The sequence below is a fragment of the Tenrec ecaudatus genome, chromosome 7 (assembly GCF_050624435.1).
Source record: "Tenrec ecaudatus isolate mTenEca1 chromosome 7, mTenEca1.hap1, whole genome shotgun sequence".
Classification (NCBI taxonomy): Eukaryota; Metazoa; Chordata; class Mammalia; order Afrosoricida; family Tenrecidae; genus Tenrec; species Tenrec ecaudatus.
The window spans coordinates 127,519,056-127,538,495 of record NC_134536.1 but is presented as its reverse complement, the minus strand read 5'-3'; positions in this window follow the sequence as shown (position 1 = coordinate 127,538,495).

The window sequence follows — 19,440 nt, the reverse complement described above, 5'->3', positions numbered from 1 at the left end:
AGTTGCAACATTACAAATTGGATTGCATTGAACTGGTGTGAATTTAGCTCCCCCCCCCCCCCCCCCCCCCCGGCCCTTCTCTGTGGTGTGTGTTTGTGTGCGTGCGCTGTTGTCAGGCTGAGGTGAAAAACTCAGTCCCAAGGGACAGAGCCTCACCCTTAATCCCTGAGTCATGCAGAATATATTGAGTCCCTCATCCTGGACAGTCCCTGTCCTAGGCACGTGCCACTTCCCTTTGTCCTTGGCAGCGGAGAAGGCCATTTTGTCCCTCGGGACTGCAGCAGGCCCTTGGAGCAGGAGTCTAGCAGAGTCACAGAAGCGGAGAAGCATCTGCTCCATCTTAATTGCTTAATAACCTTTGGTGTTCTAATTTGCCTGGGGATTAGAGAGAAGCCAGGTCGTCAGGGCACTGCCAAGCTGTCGGCTTATTATGGCAGCGACTCCTCTCTCTCGGAGCCTCCTGATGCCCCAGGGTTTGGGTGCTCTGCTCTCGGGTCAGACGGGTACCTGCTCCACCTTCCCCTTCTGTCTTTCCCTGGCGATGGCTGGAATGGTGAGGCCAACACGGGCCCCTGTGAGTATAGCCGGCGTTCTCAAGAGCTCCGGGTGCCCTCTCAGAGCATGTGCCGAGGTTACATAAAGCCTCACAGGGACAGCAGAGTTCAGGGAAGTCACCAAGAAGACCCCAGCTAGCCACGTTGTGAGGGAAACCAGCCCCTCACACTATCATAGGTCCGGTAAGCGCAATTGTATATCTATAAAGATTATAGTAAAGTCACACAGATTAAGAGAGATAGAAGAGAAGGTAAAATACAGGAGCCAGGCACATTTTATGGGAGCACGCTCACCATCTGTATGGCCATGATCTCACTGGCCAGGTCCGCGCATAGCACAAGCAGAGGGGACAGGGCCCGAGAGAGCACCGGATCCCCACACCACGTCTTTTGGGCCGTCCTCCCTAGTGAGTTGAGTTATTTGGGGACTTCAGAGAGGTCCTTTGAGGATTGTGCAGTCTCTCTGGGACTGTAGCTTCACCAGGCCGGTGAACGCTCACTAAACAGCACCCATACCCCATCCTCCGTGTCTCCCCTCACCCACATAAATGAAAGGTGCTGTTTTGAAAGGGCTCTCTGCCAGGGTTCCCTTTTCTGTTCTTTGTTTTCTGTTTTAACTGGAACCTAAAGTGGGCTGGGGGATTTCTGTAGGACTGATAAATCTGAAAACAAGAATGTGGCATTCTCACCCAAACTGAGATACTGAGACGTGTTTTCCCGAAGAAATCTAGCTGAGGTTTTTTTGAATCTAGTACTGATACTTTTTTCTCCCTCAGATGGGCCCAGAAAGCTTTGGAATGTCATGTTTTTAGACTAACATGAATCTAGTGTGTAGCCATAAATCATTTTCTTTCCATTTTCTTCTTTCTTTCTTATTATTGTAAAACCAAACCAAGAAAACCCAACTCACTGCCGTGGAGCTATGCCAACTCACCGTGACCCTAGCGCACTGGGCAGAACTGCCCCTGTGGCTATCTGAGGCTAAAAGCTTCTGCAGGAGTGGAGAGCCTCGTCGTTCTTCATCTGAGCGGCTGGTGGCCTTGAACTGCTGACCTTGCAGTTAGAGCTCAATGCTTACCTTGCTAGGTAGGTGAAACAAACACACCCATAGCCCTGACTTCTGGATGCTTGTTTTGTGAATGGTTTTCTGTTGGAAGTAGGTATTTTCCCTGTGTTACTAATAGGTTTCCTTTCCCATGGGTGAATCACTCTCTCTGTAATATTCGGAAGCTGACGGGTTCTTCTGAGGTTTGCCCCATCATCTGAGAAGGAAGTTTGACTCCGAGAAGATTGTTGATAGCGACCCACAGGGATGGTGCAGAAATGTCCCACAGCCTTTCTAGGCTGTGATCTTCATGGGGGTAGACCGACAGGTCTCTCCTCTGAGCCACCCGTGGGTTCACACCGCCAGCCTTTGGTTCCCAGCAGAGCGCCCTGAGACCCCGCGGAGTTTCTAGGCGGAGACACGGGATCGCCTGAATGGGAATCCTTTCTGACAGTAGGCTTGGTTTGGGCTTCTTAGCGTTTCCAAACGGCCTCTTTCTTTTTTAAAAAAAAATAAATCATTTTATTGGGGCTCATACAACTCTTATCACAATCCATACATACATCAATTGTGTAAAGCACCCTTATACATTCGTTGCCCTCATCATTCTCAAAATTCGCCTTCCACTTGGGTTCCTGGAATCAGCTCATTTTCCTTTTTTCCCTCCCCCTCCCTCCCAGTTCCCCTCACTCATGAACCCTTAATAACTTATAAATTATTATTTTATCTTATCTTACACTGCCCGGTATCTCCCTTCACCCACTTTCCTGTTGCCCATCTCCCAGAGAGGAGGTTATATGTAGATCCCTGAGATCGGTTCCCCCTTTCTACACCCACTTCCCTCCCGGTGTCACCACTCTCACCATTGGTCCTGAGGGATTCATCTGTCATAGATTCCCTGTGTTTCCAGATCCCATCTGTACCATTGTGCACCCTCTGGTCTAACCAGGTCCGCAAGGTAGAATTGGGATCATGATAATTGGGGGGGAGGAAGCGTTCAAGAACTAGAGGAAGGTTTTGAGTTTCATTGTTGCTACACTGAACCCTGAGTGACTCATCTCCTCCCCACAACCCCTCTGCAAGGGATGTCCAGCTGTCTACAGATGGGCATTGGGTCCCATCTCACGCTCCCCTCATACATGACAATATGATTTTTCCCCCCGCCTTTGGTGCATGAAACCTGGTCCGAGCGGCCTCTTTCTTTGAGCCTCTGCTTTCCACCTTGCACAGAAGTCAGTCCTTTGATTTTCCCAGGGGTTTAGAGAAGAGGAACCCCGAGCACCGCCTCACAGGCGGAGGCGAGGTCAGGGAATTTTCGGCTTGCTGAGCACATAGACTCGGCGCTGGGGATTTCCTCTTATCAATCATTAAAGTGTTTTTTTTTCTTTCTCCTCTTTCGGCCTCTAGGTTAAACGTTCACCCCGTAAGCAGTGTGCCTAGCTTCATGCATTCGTGCGCTGCGCTGTCCTATCTGGATCCCAGAGCTGCGCTCTCACCATGTAACACGCATGCACGTCTCTTGGGGGTGGGTGTCTTGTGAAATTGCTGAGAGGGTTCATTGAGCTTGGGGGTGGGGGGGGGTCAGCATGCTGAATTTCTAGCAGGGTACCAGCTGCCGGTGCTGGTGGTGCCGGCGGTCAGCTTAAGCGCCACGCTGAACGCAGGGCTAGGGCTCTGCTGGGCTTGGTGTTCGGTGCTGTCCGTTCGGTTCTGACTCAGAGCCTCCCTCTGCGCAGCAGAACAGAACACTGCTGGGCCCGGCGCCACCCTCGTCCACCTAGCCCAGTGGTTCTCAACCTCCCTCATGCCGTGACCCTTTCATACAGTTCTTCATGTGGTGGTGACCCCTCCCCCCAACCATGAAAGTATTTTCGTTGCTATTTCATCACTGTCATTTTGCTACTGTTATGAATTGGGCGACCCCTTATCCACTGTTTACAGGTCACGGGCACCCCAGACCCTGGAAGCATTTATTGGTGCAGGCCGGGTGCCCCCGGGGTTGGGAAGCCCTGTCTAGTTTCTGCCCTTACAGCCCAGGCCTGGAGCTGGTCCTGCGCATGCGTTGCTCTTCCCGTCCTTGGGAAGAGGTGCTGGAGTCTTCCTGTTGCTTAGTTACGCAGAGGATGCTCCGGACCTTGACCGAGGCAACGAGATGCAGGGATGTCAGGTTGATGGTGTGTGATGCACCTCAGACCTGGAATTCAGGAATTAGCCAGGGGCTTGACCTTAACCCCTGGGGACAAAAGCTATAAACCCATTGGAGCTAAGTCACTTTGTCCTGCAGCCTCCGTTTCCTTAGGTGTAAAATGATGTCCTTCCTTCCTCTAGTTCTTGAATGCTTCCTCCCCTCCACTATCATGCTCCCAATTTTACCTTACATCACCGGCTGGACCGGGAGATGTACACTGGCATGGATAGGTACTGGAAATATGGGGAATCCAGGACAGATGAGCCCCTCAGAAACAGTGGTGAGAGTGGCGATATCGGGAAGGTGGAGGGAGGGTGAGGGAAAAAGAGATGACAAAGTCTACATGTAACCTCCTGCCTGGAGGATGGACAGCGGAGAACTGGGTGAGGAAGACATCGGATGGTGTAAGATATGATAAAATAATAATTATTTATAAATTATCAAGGGTCCAGGGGGAGGGGGGAGTGAGGAGGGAGGGGAAAATGAGCTGATACCAAGGGCTCAGGTAGAAAGCAGGTGTTTTGAGAATGATGATGGCAACATATGTACGAATGTGCTGGACACCAATGATTTATGTACAGATTGTAAAAAGAGTTGGATGAGCCCCTAAAAAAAAAAAAAAGCCCTTCCTTCTTGCTGGAAGTGGTTTTGAGAACTGCAACAGGAAGACTGCCCCCTGCAAGAATTTCGAAAGCAGGCTGACGTGGAGTTAGCCCAGTGTCTTAAAGACCCTCTCTGTGCCATAGAAAAACGGCTGGACAGGATTTAAAAATAGTCAACCACCAGAAATAACAACAATAATATATAATTGATCAAGGATTCACGTGGGTGGGATGGGGGGGGGGAAGGAGGGGGAAAAGGAGGAGCTGATAACAAGGGCTCAAGCAGACAGAAAATGTTTTGGAAATGTAGCTGGCAACATATGTTCACGTGTGCTTACTACAATTGAATGATGGATTGTTATAAAATTTGTAAGCGCCCCCCATAAAATGATTCGTAAGAATAAAATAAATAAATAAATAAAAATCACCAAGGGCTGAAGTAGAAAGACAATGTTTTGAGAATGATGATGGCAACCAATGTACAAATGTGCTTGACACCATGGATGAATTGTGATAAGAGTTGTATGAGCCCCCAATAAAATGATTTTTAAAAGAAAAAAAAAAAGAGGCAATGGTGCAGGATGGACGGAGGAGATTGCTCCAGAGCTAGAGACTCTGCACGGGGATTCCCAGTTCCTCTAAGCTTCAAAGTTCCAGGCTTCCTTTTTCACGGCAGCACAGTTTAGCAGTCCTGAGAATTGCTTTGAGATGGGGCGGGGAGGAGGGGCCTCGGGTCAATCCGCAGAGGAAGGGAAACTGGACTTCCCGAAGGTTCAGTCAGTTCCCTTAAGGAAGGCTGTTTGAAGGGATGGAGTCGCATCTGATGTGCAAGGTGTCACAGCCATCGTCCACGGGAGGAAAGCATTCTTTGCTGGTTGCACTGTTAATCTCCCGAACAATGACACAAGGTTCTGCTGTTGGCTTGGGACACGGTTTCCTTATTCAGCTTCTCTCTGGCCCGCTGGGGTGGGGGTGGGGGTGGAGGCTGAGGGCTGAGGGCTCCAATTTTTTTTGAGAATCCTATGAAGTTTTCTTGAGCTGTGTACTAGGGAGAAAGGACCCCAAATCCACTTCTAAAGATGACCTTTTATTAAGCCTTAGGACGCAGACCGAACAAGAACAGAGACGGTCATCCGGAAGAGAGAAACTGTTGCTGGCACACGGTACACAGACCAACAGCATCTGCTGGATCCCAGCGGGGTGTTCAGTCTGCGCGTGAGAGGACCAAGGAGTCGCCAGTAGAGCATGACCGGTGCAGGCTGCAGAATCACTGTCCAGGTGGACTACAGAAGCAGGGCAAAGAGCATGATTGGAGTAAGTATATAATGACAGGTTAGGAATGGTTACAGAATTGGTTCTGGGGGTTGGATTACCTGCATAGGTAGTGATTGGGGTGTGACTCATGGTTAGGGGACCCTGAGTCACAGGTGGCGCTGGACTCCCACCTTTCTCTTAAATAACATGTACCTGATCGGCCACTTTCAGTCAAGGCCTGGTCATGTTCCCTAGTTCGTTGGGTGAGCTTCTTTCTGCATATAAGTTAATTAAGTTGGGTCGTCCCTAGACTTAGCTAAGCATAGCCACATCGCTGGCTGGACGACTAGTAAGTTCCAGTGGGGTAGTGGGTTATAAGTTACGCCGCTCACCACAAGGTCAGCAGTTCAAAACCCTCAACTGCTCCTTGGGGGAAAGGTGAGGCTTTCTAGTCCTGTAGAGAGTGAGTCTCAGAAACGCACTGGGGCAGTTCTCCAGGGACGGCCCTATAGGGTTGCCACGAGTTGGAATCGGTGTGATGCAGTGACGTTTTTGAGAAGCGTTGGGGAAGTCACATGAAGAACTCAAAGAGCACCCGGACCTGTCAAGCATCAAAGAGAAGACTGCAAACCAGCAACTGCAGCCCAAGCTCTCTGTCATCGAGTCAGTTCTGACTCACGGTGACCCTGTCAGTCAGGGGAGATATGCCCCGTGCGTTTCTGAAACGCACTCTGTTTTTAAACATTTTATTGGGGGCTGATACAACTCTTATCACAATCCATACTTACATCAATTGTGTAAAGTACATCTGTAGATTCTTTGCCCTCATCATTCTCAAAACAGTTGCTCTCCACCTAAGCCCCTGACATCAGCTCCTCAGTCTTTCCCCTCCCTCCCCGCTTCCCCCTCCCTCATGAGCCCTTGATAATTTATAAATTATTATTCTGTCATATCTTGCCCTGTCCGGCATCTCCCTTCACCCCCTTCTCTGTTGTCCGTCCCCCAGGGAGGAGGTCACATGTAGATCCTTGTAATCAGTTCCCTCTTTCCAGCCCACTCACCCTCTACCCTCCCAGTATCGCCCCTCACACCCCTTGTCCTGAAGGTATCATCCACCCTGGATTCCCTGTACCTCCAGCTCCTATCTGCACCAGAGTACATCCTCTGCTCTATCCAAACTTGCAAGGTAGAATTCGAATCATGGTAGTTGGGTGGGGGAGGGGAGGAACCATTTAGGAACTGGAGGAAAGCTGTATTCTTCATCGGTGCTACATCGCACCCTGACTGACTCATCTCCTCCCCTGGACTCCTCTGTAAGGGGATCTCCGGTGGCTGACAAATGGGCCTTGGGCCTCCACTCTGCACTTCCCCCTTCATTCACTATAGTGAGATTTTTTTGTTCTGATGATGTCTTATACCTGATCGCTTCGACAACTCGTGATCACACAGGCTGGTGTGCTTCTTCCATGTGGGCTTTGTTGCTTCTGAGCTAGATGGCCGCTTGTTTCACTTCAAGCCTTTCAGACCCCAGACACTATCTCTTTTGATAGCTGGGCACCATCAGCTTTCTTCGCCACATTTGCTTATGCACCCATTTGAGACTCACTCTTTACAGGAGTAGAAAGCCAATGTTACGTAGTTAGCGTAGGGAGTGGGGTGTCCATTACGTATGCCCAGAGATCAGAGTTACCAGTCCATGACGGAGTGGTAGGCTGCGTATGCTCAGAGGTTCAGGTTTCCGGCCAGGAAGGGGAGGTACACCTGGGTGGGCGCTGCACCTGTATCGGCCCACCTAGGCCAGGTAAATTCAATTCAGCCAATGGGGTCGACCAGGGTCATCCACCGCGCCTCCTGCGGAATAGTTGAAAAGGCAGGAGCACTGAACTGACCTCGTGATTTTCCGACCAGCTTCCAGGGAGGCTGCACAGGGCCAGGGGCCTTGTGGGTGCCTGTGTAAACCTAAAACTTCTGATTCTCATAAAACTCACTTGGATCACAAACAAGGCTTCGTAGTGAATTCTTTCTCTTGAGGAGCCAAGGATGGAGATATTTCTCTCCCCTGAGAGATCTAATACCGTGTCTTTCTCCCTTGGAGCAGCTGGTGGCTTTGAAAAGGCTAGTGATCCAGCAACAATAATGGGATTTGATCCAGGCAGAGAGGTTTGGCAGTTGGGTACAAATGTATCTTGTTTCCCAGTTGGGATGTGGGCTTCCTGAGGACGTGGTAGCGAAGTGGAAAAGCCAGTGTCTTTCATTCAAGGAGATCCGAGAACTCCAGCACTGTCATTTATTTTGTCACCGATGTTGAACATGTTTTTTAGCCACTGTGATAGTTAAGGTTTGGTGTCAGGATTTTTCAGTTAAGATGTAAGGATTCCCCATAATGAAGTCTCCCCAGGAGTGTGGCTGCTTCCAGTATAAAGGGATGCTGTGGAGAAGCTTGCTTGCTCTTTGTTGGATCTGGATCCTGTATCCGGCTCGTTAGGTGACCTCCGGCTCTTTGGACTTGAGCCAGTTACCTGCCATATTGCTTGCTGATCCCGGGAGTCGTCCACAGCCTGCTATCTGACCTGCCAACCTTGGATGTAGTCACTTTTGCATCCAGAAACCTGCCACCTGGTTTGCCTATCTTGAGTTCATCAGTTTCTATATCTATTTGAGTCAGGAGAAACTCTAGCCTCACATCTGAGGCCCATGAAGGCAGAATGTGCCCATCTCTACAACTGTGTGAGCCATTTCCTTGATACAAACTACTCTCTCTATATATGAAACAAACTAACCAAAGAAACTCCATTTTTGTCAGCTGCTAGATGACTTGCCTGCTTCCTCCCATCTGGAAAAGCTGACTGCTAGTTGACCTGCCTACTCCCCTTTCCCTTCGGGAAAATCTCCATTGGTGATTAACTTTAAAATGTACTCTCCTGTTCCCAGGTTCAGGATGTTATAATTAGTTTGGACTGTTCCTTAATATAATCTTTCTTTCGACTTTTCTTCAATATTGTTCCTTTTGATGTTGTAATCTGAATGGTGTAATTAGTCTTATATTAACCAGGATGTTAAATCATTTCTGGTATTGTCTTCTTTTTGATAATAGATGTACCTTGCAACACTTACTTGCTCTTTTTTTATTATATGGTTTTTAATTTCTTTGCACACAATAGCAATATTCTTTCCAATATTTTAAATTCCATTTTCGTTAACCAAAAGTTGAAAGCTTTGCAAAAATGTTAAGTATCTTAAAGTGGTTGAGGTTCCCTTGTTCCTCCTTGAAAGTCTTAAGCCTGATGAGTCTTTTGTGGGCCTGGTCTCATGACGAAGTCTCACAAATCAACCTACACAAAACAAAAAGAGAAATCGCGCCATAAGTGGGGTCAGCCTAATGGGGGCGGTGTTCGTTTTCAAACACCTTTAGTAAATAAATAAAAGGCAAAAATTTGGTTTGCTTGGTGAACCTTAACTGCGAAATTTCTTCTTTGGAAACGTCTTTGATGTGCTGCTCTCTCAGCCACGATCTCCGAGTACTTCCTCCGATTAGACCTTCTGCACTCAGAATCAGTCAGCGGTTCTTCTGCAGTCACTGTTTTCCTCTCCTTGGGGACTGGTGAATGACAGACCTCAGCTGGATTGTCCACAACGGTTCCAATCTGGAAGGACCTGGGGAAGCCGTCCCCATCACTGCCCTTGTGACAGCGTCCTTGTACTGTTCTTGTTTGGGGCCCATGCTGGCATCATCTGCAGTTCAGCTGTCAATTCTGGGGCTTTCACACCAAACCAACCATTGCCGGCTGTTTTTCGTCGCTCTTCTCATCTTATTTATTTATTTTTTGAAGTCGAAGCTTTTATTCTCTGGATGGCGGGACACCGTCGTTGTTTTCAAAATCAGGGGTAATGAGGCTTTTCTGTAAAAGCTCAATTTTTGTTTTCTCCTTGATGTGCGTGAGGGCTTTCTTTTTTGATTGTCGCTTGTCTGCACTGAAAATAAAATATAAACCACCAAGCTGCTTAATATTCAGGCCTGGATCTCTGCTGCTGCTCGTTTACGTCAGAAGTGTGGACTCTGCTCGTTAGGAAGTCTTCTTCACCGCTGGCCTCACTGCCTGCACTGCGGTGTCATCTGATGGCTCTTCACTTTTTCCTCGCCTCCTCTTTCATCCCCAGTGACAGCCTCACTAGCTTCGCCTTCCTCTTCCAAGTAAAAGTTTGTTTTCAGCACTCAGTCCAGGAGTTCTGTCAGTCTCAAACCAAACTGTTTCCGTTGACATGTTTCCCAAGTGGTCACTCCATGACTCCCTTTGATCGCTCTTCCCAACCAAACAGATGGTGTCTTCACTCCCGTCCTGTCCAGACTGCTGGCTTTCGTCACTGCCGAGGAGTAATAAAACAGAATCAGCCTTACCCGGAGATGTGTTGAGCGCAGACTTGGGCAGTTTGGTACCAGGTTCAACATTGGTATGCTTTTTTGGTTCCAGTGTCGGCTGTACTCTATCACCAGCACCCCCAGACTGGATCAAGCCACTTGTCTCTATGACTTGCTTCTCTCTTTCTCCATCCCATCTGTCCATTTCCACAACTGCAAATGTCTGAGCTAAGGATTTCGAGACAGCCTGTAAATTCGAATCTGAGGGTTCTGGCCTGGCTTTCTCGTGTGCACTCGAATGCTTTCGAGACACTAAGTGCTGAAGGCTAGTGTCCTGAAGCTCAGAGAGACTCTTCGGCGGGGAACTTTTTCATCCATTTCTTTTCCCTTATTTATTACTTCTTTGGCCTCGTCATCTCAACAATTCCGCTGTCCATTCCCTGCTGCAATCTTACTAGCGTTCTCTTCAGTGTGTGCCTGTCATTTCTGTGCATACTCCTGGGGGTTCTTCTGATTGCGACGCCCGAACATGAAGAGACGTCTAAGCATAATCACTCGGCATCGGAAGTGCCTTCCGCACGTGGTTCTCGGCTCGGATCTGTGAGGAACGCAGCATCCCCTCTTTTGGTTCTTGTTTTTATGACTGTGGAAGGACATGTGCAGAAATACTTGAAACATGGGATTCGGCGTCAGACACTTGTTCTTCAGTATGAGATTTGTTTATGGGGGATATGTCCACCTTTTCCTTTGCACTGGTTCCTAGAGTGGATGGAATGAAGTCTGCCTCCTCCTGTCACCCTTACGATGGGATCTTGAAGGCAGATACAGAGGAACAATGGGATTCTGCTGCAGAGATCTCTCCATCAGTAGATGGTTCAGTCTTCTCGGCTCATGCAGCTTCAGTTCTGCTTTTCTTCCTCTGGCTTTAGGAGTTCTAGGGACTGGACTGTGTTTCCACGTGGTACGTGACTCACATCAAAGTGAGATTCCCTTTGTGCTTCCTGGATGCTCTTTAATCCCACTAGGAGCAGAATTCTTCTTTGGGGATCTTTCAACCGACATGTCTTGTCTCCTGGCCTGAGGCCGAACTGACCTGATCAGGACCATCGTTCCCAGCGGCCGGCGATCAGCAGCCGAAGACAAGTGTTTTGCTTACTTGCTCTTTTCGAAGTTACAATTGACCCATTAATTTTTCTTTTTTCTGTTTCTGTCCACGCTTGTTTGAGTCGTTGACAAATGGGAGATGAGCTGTATAGTGGGACTAGAGGTCCACTCGGGGCTGCGATGAGAGGCAACAACGTGAGTTTCTCGGTAGCCCAGCTAGCGGAATAAGACGCCCCTAAATTCCCAGACATGCGAGTGGCTGCCATTTATTTGAACCTGCAACATCTCCTCTACATAGATTAGCTTCCCTGGCTTTGCTCCTCCGGAGAGCCCAGCCTAAGCCCCTTAGCCTTGGTTTTAACACGGAGTAGGTTGTGTGAAGAGTGAAGTTAAGATGAAAAGGGATTTGCACAGTACGGATCAAGGACGCCTGGTGTGGTACGATGGTTAAGTGCTTGGCCTTTAACTGAAAGGCTGGTGGCTGGGACCCACCCCATGGCCCCTAAGGAGAAAGACTGGGTGATCTCTTCCTGTAAGGATTACAGCCTGAAATAATGTAGAGCACTTTTGCTTCTCCCATGGGTGGCCCTGAGCTGAAAATCGCTTAACTGCACTTAACGACAACGACGATATACTGACCGTGCAGGAAACGTTCAGCCGGAGTCATGTTCTTTCCCTGGTCATTTCTCCGTCAGTCTCTAGGCTTTCGTGGACGATATCGTTGAAATAGCACGAGGAAAGGGCTCGAGTGGCTTGGCTCTGAGTCCCAGCTCTGCCTGACACCAAGGCCTGTGTGATCATATGCAAACCATTTAGTCCTCCTCGCCTGTGACATTAGGATCATTACTTGTATTTTGCATAATTTAAAGATCCGAGAGCACTTTTGGAAACAGATAGCAAGGCACAGCACGGATATATGAGTAGGGTGGGTCCTTTCTCCTGGGGCCTTTGTCTTACTTATCCAGAGTGGGCAAAACACAAAGACCTCAAGTGGCTGCTTTGACCAAACAGAAATGTATTGTCTCACAGCTTTGGAGGCTAGCCTTCCCAATTCAAAGTGCCAGCTGGTGGGGGTGGGGGAAGGTCTTTGACATTCCCAGGGAAGCTCCATGTGTCTTGGCATCCATCTTCCTCTAGGTCTAGGAGGTTCTCAGCACAGAGACCCTGGGTCCAAAGGCTGTGGTGTGCTTCATGGTGGTTGAAGGTTCCTCTTCCCTGCTGGCTTCACTTCCCTTTTACCTGTGGTAAGATACAACGGTACACGCTGCACAGCAGGGAAACTCCCTTCACATCCAATCAGGGCATTGCAGCCCATCCAAGCCTCCTATAACCAATTGGGCTGATCCCGACGCAACATCACTGCCAGTGAGGCTCATGGCCCTGCCAAGCCCACACACATTTGGGGGTGGGGGTGCAATTCAATCAAGAAAAATCTTGTTCTTGATTTCTGGTCCATCCACTCACCTACCCACCCACTCACCACTGTCATGGATGGAGTCCATGTCAACTCACTTTGACCTTATTGAACTGCCCCTCTGAGTTTCTGAGACTTTAAATCTTTACAGAAGCAAACCACCTCACCCTTCTTCTGACTGGTGGGGCTGTACAGCTGACCGCATGCGTGGGACTTCCCCCACCACCATGGCTTCTTTGAGTCCTGATAGTGGGTGGCAGCGAGTTAATCAGAGAAGCCGTTGTGGTTGGGTGCCTTTGAGTCGGCGCTGACTCACCATGACCCAGGATGACCACTGCCTCTGAGGGGTTTCTTGGCTTTCATCTCTAGGGGAGCAGATCTCCAGGATTTTTCCCAGTGAGTGGAGGCTGCGTGGGTTCAAACCTCCAAGCTTTCAGTGAGCAGCCAAGTGTTTAACTGTCTGCACCACCAAACTCATTGCTGTTGAGTGGATTCCAAGCCAGAGGGAGCCCAGAGGACGGAGTCACGCTGCCCCATCGGCCTTCCAAGGCTGTCGTCCTCAGGGAGCAGACAGCCGCGTCGTCGTGGAACCAGAGATTCCAGCTCCCAGCGCAGGGTTTAGCCGCTGCACTGCCAGGGCGCCTTAATCAGAGGAGCTTAATGCTGCCTCAGTGTCACCTCCACCACGGGGTGCAGCACCCAGTCCACACAGGGCTCAGTTCCCGGGGTCTCCTGTTCCTACGGACATTTGAGAAAGTCATCCGGGCTACTGGTAGAAAGGAGTTTGGGGAGAAGAGCTTTAGCTTGGGCAGTACAGAGTGAGAGAGGGAAAAGAGAGAGGAAGAGGGAGAGAGGGAGGAGGGGGAGGAGAAGGAGTGCTGTGTGTGTATTGGAGTATAGGGGGTGGGGAGGTGTCAGGATGTAAGAGGCAGTCACTGCTTAGAACTGATCTGGCTTTTGCTGAGTGCTCTGAATAGACCTTTCAAAGTGAGAAAAAAGAAGAAGCAGCAGCTTGCTGAGGAATGTGGGTTGTGCTCTGCTAATGCTCATGAAACCGGAACTCACTACCATCAGTCGATGCCGACTTACCGCAACCAGATAGGGCAGGGTAGAACTGCCCCTGTGAGTTTCTGAGACTAAAACTCTTTGCAAGAGTAGCTAGCCCTGTCATCTCCCCCTGGGGTGGCTGGTGACTTTGAACTGCTGACCTTGCAGTTAGCAGCCCAGCAAGTAACCAGTGTGCCACCAGGGCTCCTGTTAATGCTCACAGGGGAGGGAAAGATAGCACAGGTGCATATTTATTTTTGTGGCCCTGGAAGGGAGACCCAAGAAAAAGCCATGGGGAGGAGGTGGGCTGGGGCCTTTCCTGGCATACCATGTTTGCATTTTTGAGTTTGTGAGCTATTAAGTGAATTATTCAGAATTAAATAAAATATGAAGACTATTTAAAATAAACATGAGAGGGTGCCACCCAGCTCTTTAGCACAAACAAGGGAGGAAAATACTGAGAGCATCATTTCATTTGGAAAGACCGGTGGTGACTGACTGAGAGATGAAGACACCACGTCTTCAAGTAGTGCATATAGTGTGTGTGTATATAGCACGTGTATATGTAGTATGTGTGATGTGTGTGCATGTAGTGCGTGCATGTAGCATGTATGCATGTACTGTGTGTGTATGTAGTGTTGTGTATGTGTAGTGTGTTCATGTAGTGTGCATGCATGACTATGCGCACGTAGTATGTGTGCATGTAGTGTGTAGCATGTGTGTAGTGTGCGTGTGGTGTGTGTATGTAACATGTATATGTACAGTGTGCACGTAGTATGCATGCAGTGTGTGCATGTATTGTGCATGCATGTATTGTGCATGCATGTATTGTGTGTGTGTAGTGTGCATGCATGTAGTGCATGTGGCGCTGCTGTCAGGAACCATTGTTTTGCTACTGGCTTCTCCTCCCTGTGTGTGCTCTGTTGTGGCTGACACCGTTGGCGGGTTCTGAGTGCCAGCGCCCCGTGGCAGAGTCAAACTGCCTGGTAGGTTTTACACTGTCCTCTATGGGGAGCAGACCACCAGTCGTTCTTCCCGGTGCCACTGAGCAGGTCTCAGCCTTGAAGCCAGCCCTCCCTCACCCCTCCTCAGGGTCCTTTTGTTTGTTCGACAGACACGTTTATCATCCAGTCTGGCCCCTCACAAAGACATGTGGCCAGAGCACTTCCGCAGAGCAGGACTGGGGAGCACTGCCCTCCTGGAGTGCTGTGAAAGCAGGCGTCAGGTGATAGTGATGGGGAGGCCAAGAAGGGCTCTGCACCAGCGTGTGGCTTCCCCCTCTTGGTCCTGTGAGCTCTCAGGGTCGGAGATCGCTGCTTTGTCCTAGAGTCTGATGAAGGGACACCCTCCCGCGAGAGATCTTGTGAAGAATTAGAATAGAGAGCTTGGTGAAGCAGGCCCCTCTCTGTCTGGGAGGGAGGGTGGAGAAGGGAAAAGCAAACACGATTAGGCTCCTAACTCAGTGCCGGTTTCACTTGCTCTCGGCTGACACTATTAACAATGCATGCAGGATGTGAGCGAGGAAAGCATAGCACAATTCAAGTCGATTCCCAGCTACAAGGGCACTTTGTTCTCCTGGTCCTCTGGCAGCAGCAGCTCAGCCACCTGGGACCCAGCGCGGGTGGAGGAGGCCAAGGGGCCTGGGAGCAGGGAAAGGCACTGCCAGGGAGCCATGGGGCTGAGCTCCAGCGAGAGCCTGCTGAACCAGGGCGTATTTTATGTAATTACGAATAGTGATCCCCCCTCTGACCCCCATTCGTCTGTTCGTCAGTCAGACCGGGATGCGTGCTCCTGGGAGGCTGGAAGCTGTGCCACCGGTCTTTCAAGTATCAGCAGGGTCTCCCCTGATAGACAGATTTCCACAGGGCTTCGGGACGGAGATAGAATAGGAAGGAAGGCCTGGCCATCCACTTGTGAAAAACTAGCCATCGGGAACCTTCTGGAACACAAGTCTCCTCTGACACACGTGGAATTGTCGTGAGTTGGTGAGGACTTGGCAGCTATTGTTTATATGTGTATATATGTCCATGTATGATCATGATTCCTAAAGATGGCCGTGACAGGCACGGTCGGTTACTTCCTTCTCTGTCTTAGGAATAGAACCCTGAGCTCTGACATGGACCAGGGCTGGCTGCTGGGGGTCTCTTGCTGGTAGGTGTGCCCAAGTGTCAGGTCGTGGACTGGGAGAAAAGTCCAGTTCACTGCCCTCGAGTCGAGTCAGACTTATTGTGAGTGACTTTACAGGATGGAGTAGAACTGCCCCTGTGGGTTTCTGAGAGTGTACATCTGTAAGGAAGCAAACAGCCTCATCTTTCTCCTGCAGAGCTGTTGGTGGTTTTGAACCGCTGATCTTGCAGATAGCAGCAGCTCAGTGCATAGCCCAACTCTGCCTTCCTGTCCTTTCCTCTCTGCTGGCTGGAATGCGGGGTCGAGGGCTGGGATGATGAGAAGAGTCATCCCCAGGAGGACGGAGAGAACGGGGGACCAGGTGGAGCCATCGTGGGAGGCACGGCTATTCACCCCTGCGCTGGGAAATCTCTAGAGCAGCTGAGCTCACAGGCCCAGGCCCCTGAAGGAAGGCAGGCAGCGCATTATGCTTCCTGAGTACTTTTAAAGGACCAATTCAAGCATAGATTGAAAACATTTTGGAAAGCATTCAACAACGAGCGCACTTGGAGGCCTAAACGGGGCCGACTCTCTTTGGAAACATCCCTAGGAAGTCTCTTCACGATGGCCGGGAAGGCGGTGTGCTCGACTTGGACGATGTGCCGAAGGGAGGATGCAAATTCACGTTTGTTCCGAAGATGTCTGGGGAGCGCCTACCAGGAGCCAGGCTCCACCCCAGTGGTGGGCAGGCGGGCCATAAGCATGGAGGGCACGTAGTTCTACCAGAGGGCTTCAGATAGTGCGTAGAAGATTCCGTTATCCTTCACTTCCCCTCTTCTACCAGCTTCTGAAGTCCCCTCGTTGAACGTCAGCAGCACCCACGGAGCCATCGCCGAGGCCTGCCTTGGGCATTGTGGACTCCTGCAGACCAAGCAGGAGAAGCTTTGCCGGCCCGTGTGTGAGGTGTGAGTTCTCTGCCCTGTTGAATTTCCTGTGATGCTTTATGGAGTTTGGAGCTAGAAAACAAAAGACCCAGTCAGAAGAGTTCTATGACACAGGAAATGCAACCCATGAAACTGATACCGTGTTTCTCCCTCTCCCTCTTGTCAGAGCTCGCCCGTTTGTGGGAGAAGCTCTAGCAAACTTAGGGCAACTAACGTATCACCCCTCTGGGCCCGGGGAATCAAGTGTCACAGAGGATGCACCATTCGTGGGATCAGAAGGGTCTTCGGCTAACAGTGTCATCTCCCTTGAGCTTCTCCGTGTTGAGTGCTAGGAGTCTGTTCAGTCTCGTTGACCCCACGTGACAGGAATTCTGTGTGCCTCACAGAATTCCCACTCCATCATTTAAAAAACCCTCATTTTATAGGCATATAATTCACAAACTATCCATAAGTTGGTTAATTTATTGTGCCAACCTGGCCGATAAACACATGTGGGGTTAATTGAAGGGTGGAGGCATAAATGGCTCGGTGAGCCTCACCTTTCTAGTTCTCGGGTCTCTTGCTATGTGATGGTCGGACCAGGGTGCAGCTGCCTTAGCAGTTCCCTGCTTCAGCTGGCAAGGCTCACTTCCTGCAAGACATCCCCGAAGAGAAGCCATATGGACCTACCCCGATGCAGCCCTGGGTGCTGGAGCAGCTGTGTGGAGACCCCTGCCAGCGCTGAGATGTTTACACATGCACTGACTCGGCTTTCCTCCTGCAGTCGGCATCGTTGTGTCTGTTTTGTGAGATGGAGGAGGGCTTCGTGGATTGTTGTTGGACATATGGGTTAATGTTGGACTTGTGGGCTTGGGCAGGACTGAGTTGGGATGTTTTCTTGATGTGCACTTAACCTTTATAGAAAACTCTCTCTTATACATGAGTTGCTGTGGATTTGTTTCTCTAAAGTACCCAGACTAAACCAATCCAGTTCAGTGGTCCTGTCATATAAAGAGGAGTTGTACAAGCCCCACCACAATCCAATTTAGAACCTTTTCTTCATTAGCTCCCCATTTTCCCTCAACCTCTACTCTGTACCCCCAGCCCAAACCAAACCAAACTCACTACTGGTGAGTCGATTCCCACCCAGGGTGACCCCAAGGACAGGGTGGAACAGCCCCTGTGGGTTTTTGAGACTGTATCTCGTTCAGAGTAGAAAGCCTCCTCTTTCTCCCTTAGAGTGGCTGGTGGTTTTGAACTGCTGACTTTGTGATTCACAGCCCAGTGTGTAGCCATCCCCCCAGGGAATCATTAATCCAATTCCTGTCTCTAGAATTACCCATCCTGGATTTCATATACCGAAAAACCTCTAAAAAAGTAAAAACAGACAACAATAACAAAATAATACATAGGAAAACTCCATCGGAAAGAAAGCTGAAAATATTAAAAACTAGAACAAATTTAAAATACCGTACATACTCAAATATTAGCCGACCCGAGTACAGGCCGAGGTACCTAATTATTACCTGGGAAACCAGAAAAACGGATTGACTCGAGGATAAGCCTAGGGTGGGAAATGCAGGATGTGAATTAACACAGAGACCAGAGGGGAGAGACGGAGCGCAGCCGCAGACACGTCCTTACCAGTTCAGCTGCTGTCGTAAGTGAATCACTATGGGTGCTTCTGCGAATTGGAGCCGTCCACGTCACAGGACGGCTCTGATTGGTTAGATGTGAGTAAACAAACACTCAAAGCCCTGCAGTGTCAGTGGGGCTTTGAATGAACAGCGGAGGAACGGCAATCACCCGCGAGATGTTACACCTCACTGGGGTACCACTGACCCGTGTATAAGTCGAGCACATTTTTTTGTGCTGAAAACTCAGCTTATACACGAGTAAGTCAAAAGGGAGGTAGAGTGGTCTCGTGTTACATGTAACCTAACTGCATCTACAGTCATCCACTTTCCAGTGCATTCTGCATTATAGCAAGGCTGTCCACATCCCTGAGCTATGGTCACAAGGGACTTGCTGGGGCTTCATCATGTGGGGACCCTGCAAATGGATTTTGGGTTTCCACTGTCATCGTAGCCTTCTGCAAACTGGGTGTTCACAATTTAACCTCTGATACCATTCACTCCTCTGGATTTGGATTTTACTGTTTACAATCCTTGGATAACACAGGCTCATATGCTTCTTCCATGTGGACTTAGTTGATGCCTCACCTAGATGACTGCTTGTTTTAAAACAAGACTTTAAGACCCCCCCCCCCCCCAGATGCTATTTTTTAAAAAGCTGAGCACCATCTAGTTTCTTCCACACTTAGTTATGGCACCCATAACTTCAGGGAGCGTTTCACGAGGGGGCCATCAATCAGGACCATGTCATAGAAACTAATTGTTCTTAGATTGGGGCTAGAATTCAGTCTGAGCCCCAAATCCATTCATATATCTATAGTTTATATATGTATCTGGTTCACCTTAGAAACGTACTGATCACTTCACTTTAGAGAACATTATCAATCATTCCTCGGAGCATGAAGCCATTCTACTGATAGTGTCGTTAATTTAGCCGATGGTACGGCATTTAAAACACCATTGAGGAAAGGAAATGACATGGGTACAGGCCAGCTAGGAGCTTCAGCACATGAATGGTTGACTTGTGCAAATTCTTAAGCGACTGGATGCCATTTGCACAAACAATGGGAGTTGGTGAGAGGGCAAACTTTTTAATAACATTTATTCACAACGGCAGATCCACGCCTACCAGATGAATACATGTCGTCATAAAGCAAGGGGGGCGTTAAACTAGCAAAGCTCTGCTAGTTCCAGGCCACCATCCCCTGCGCA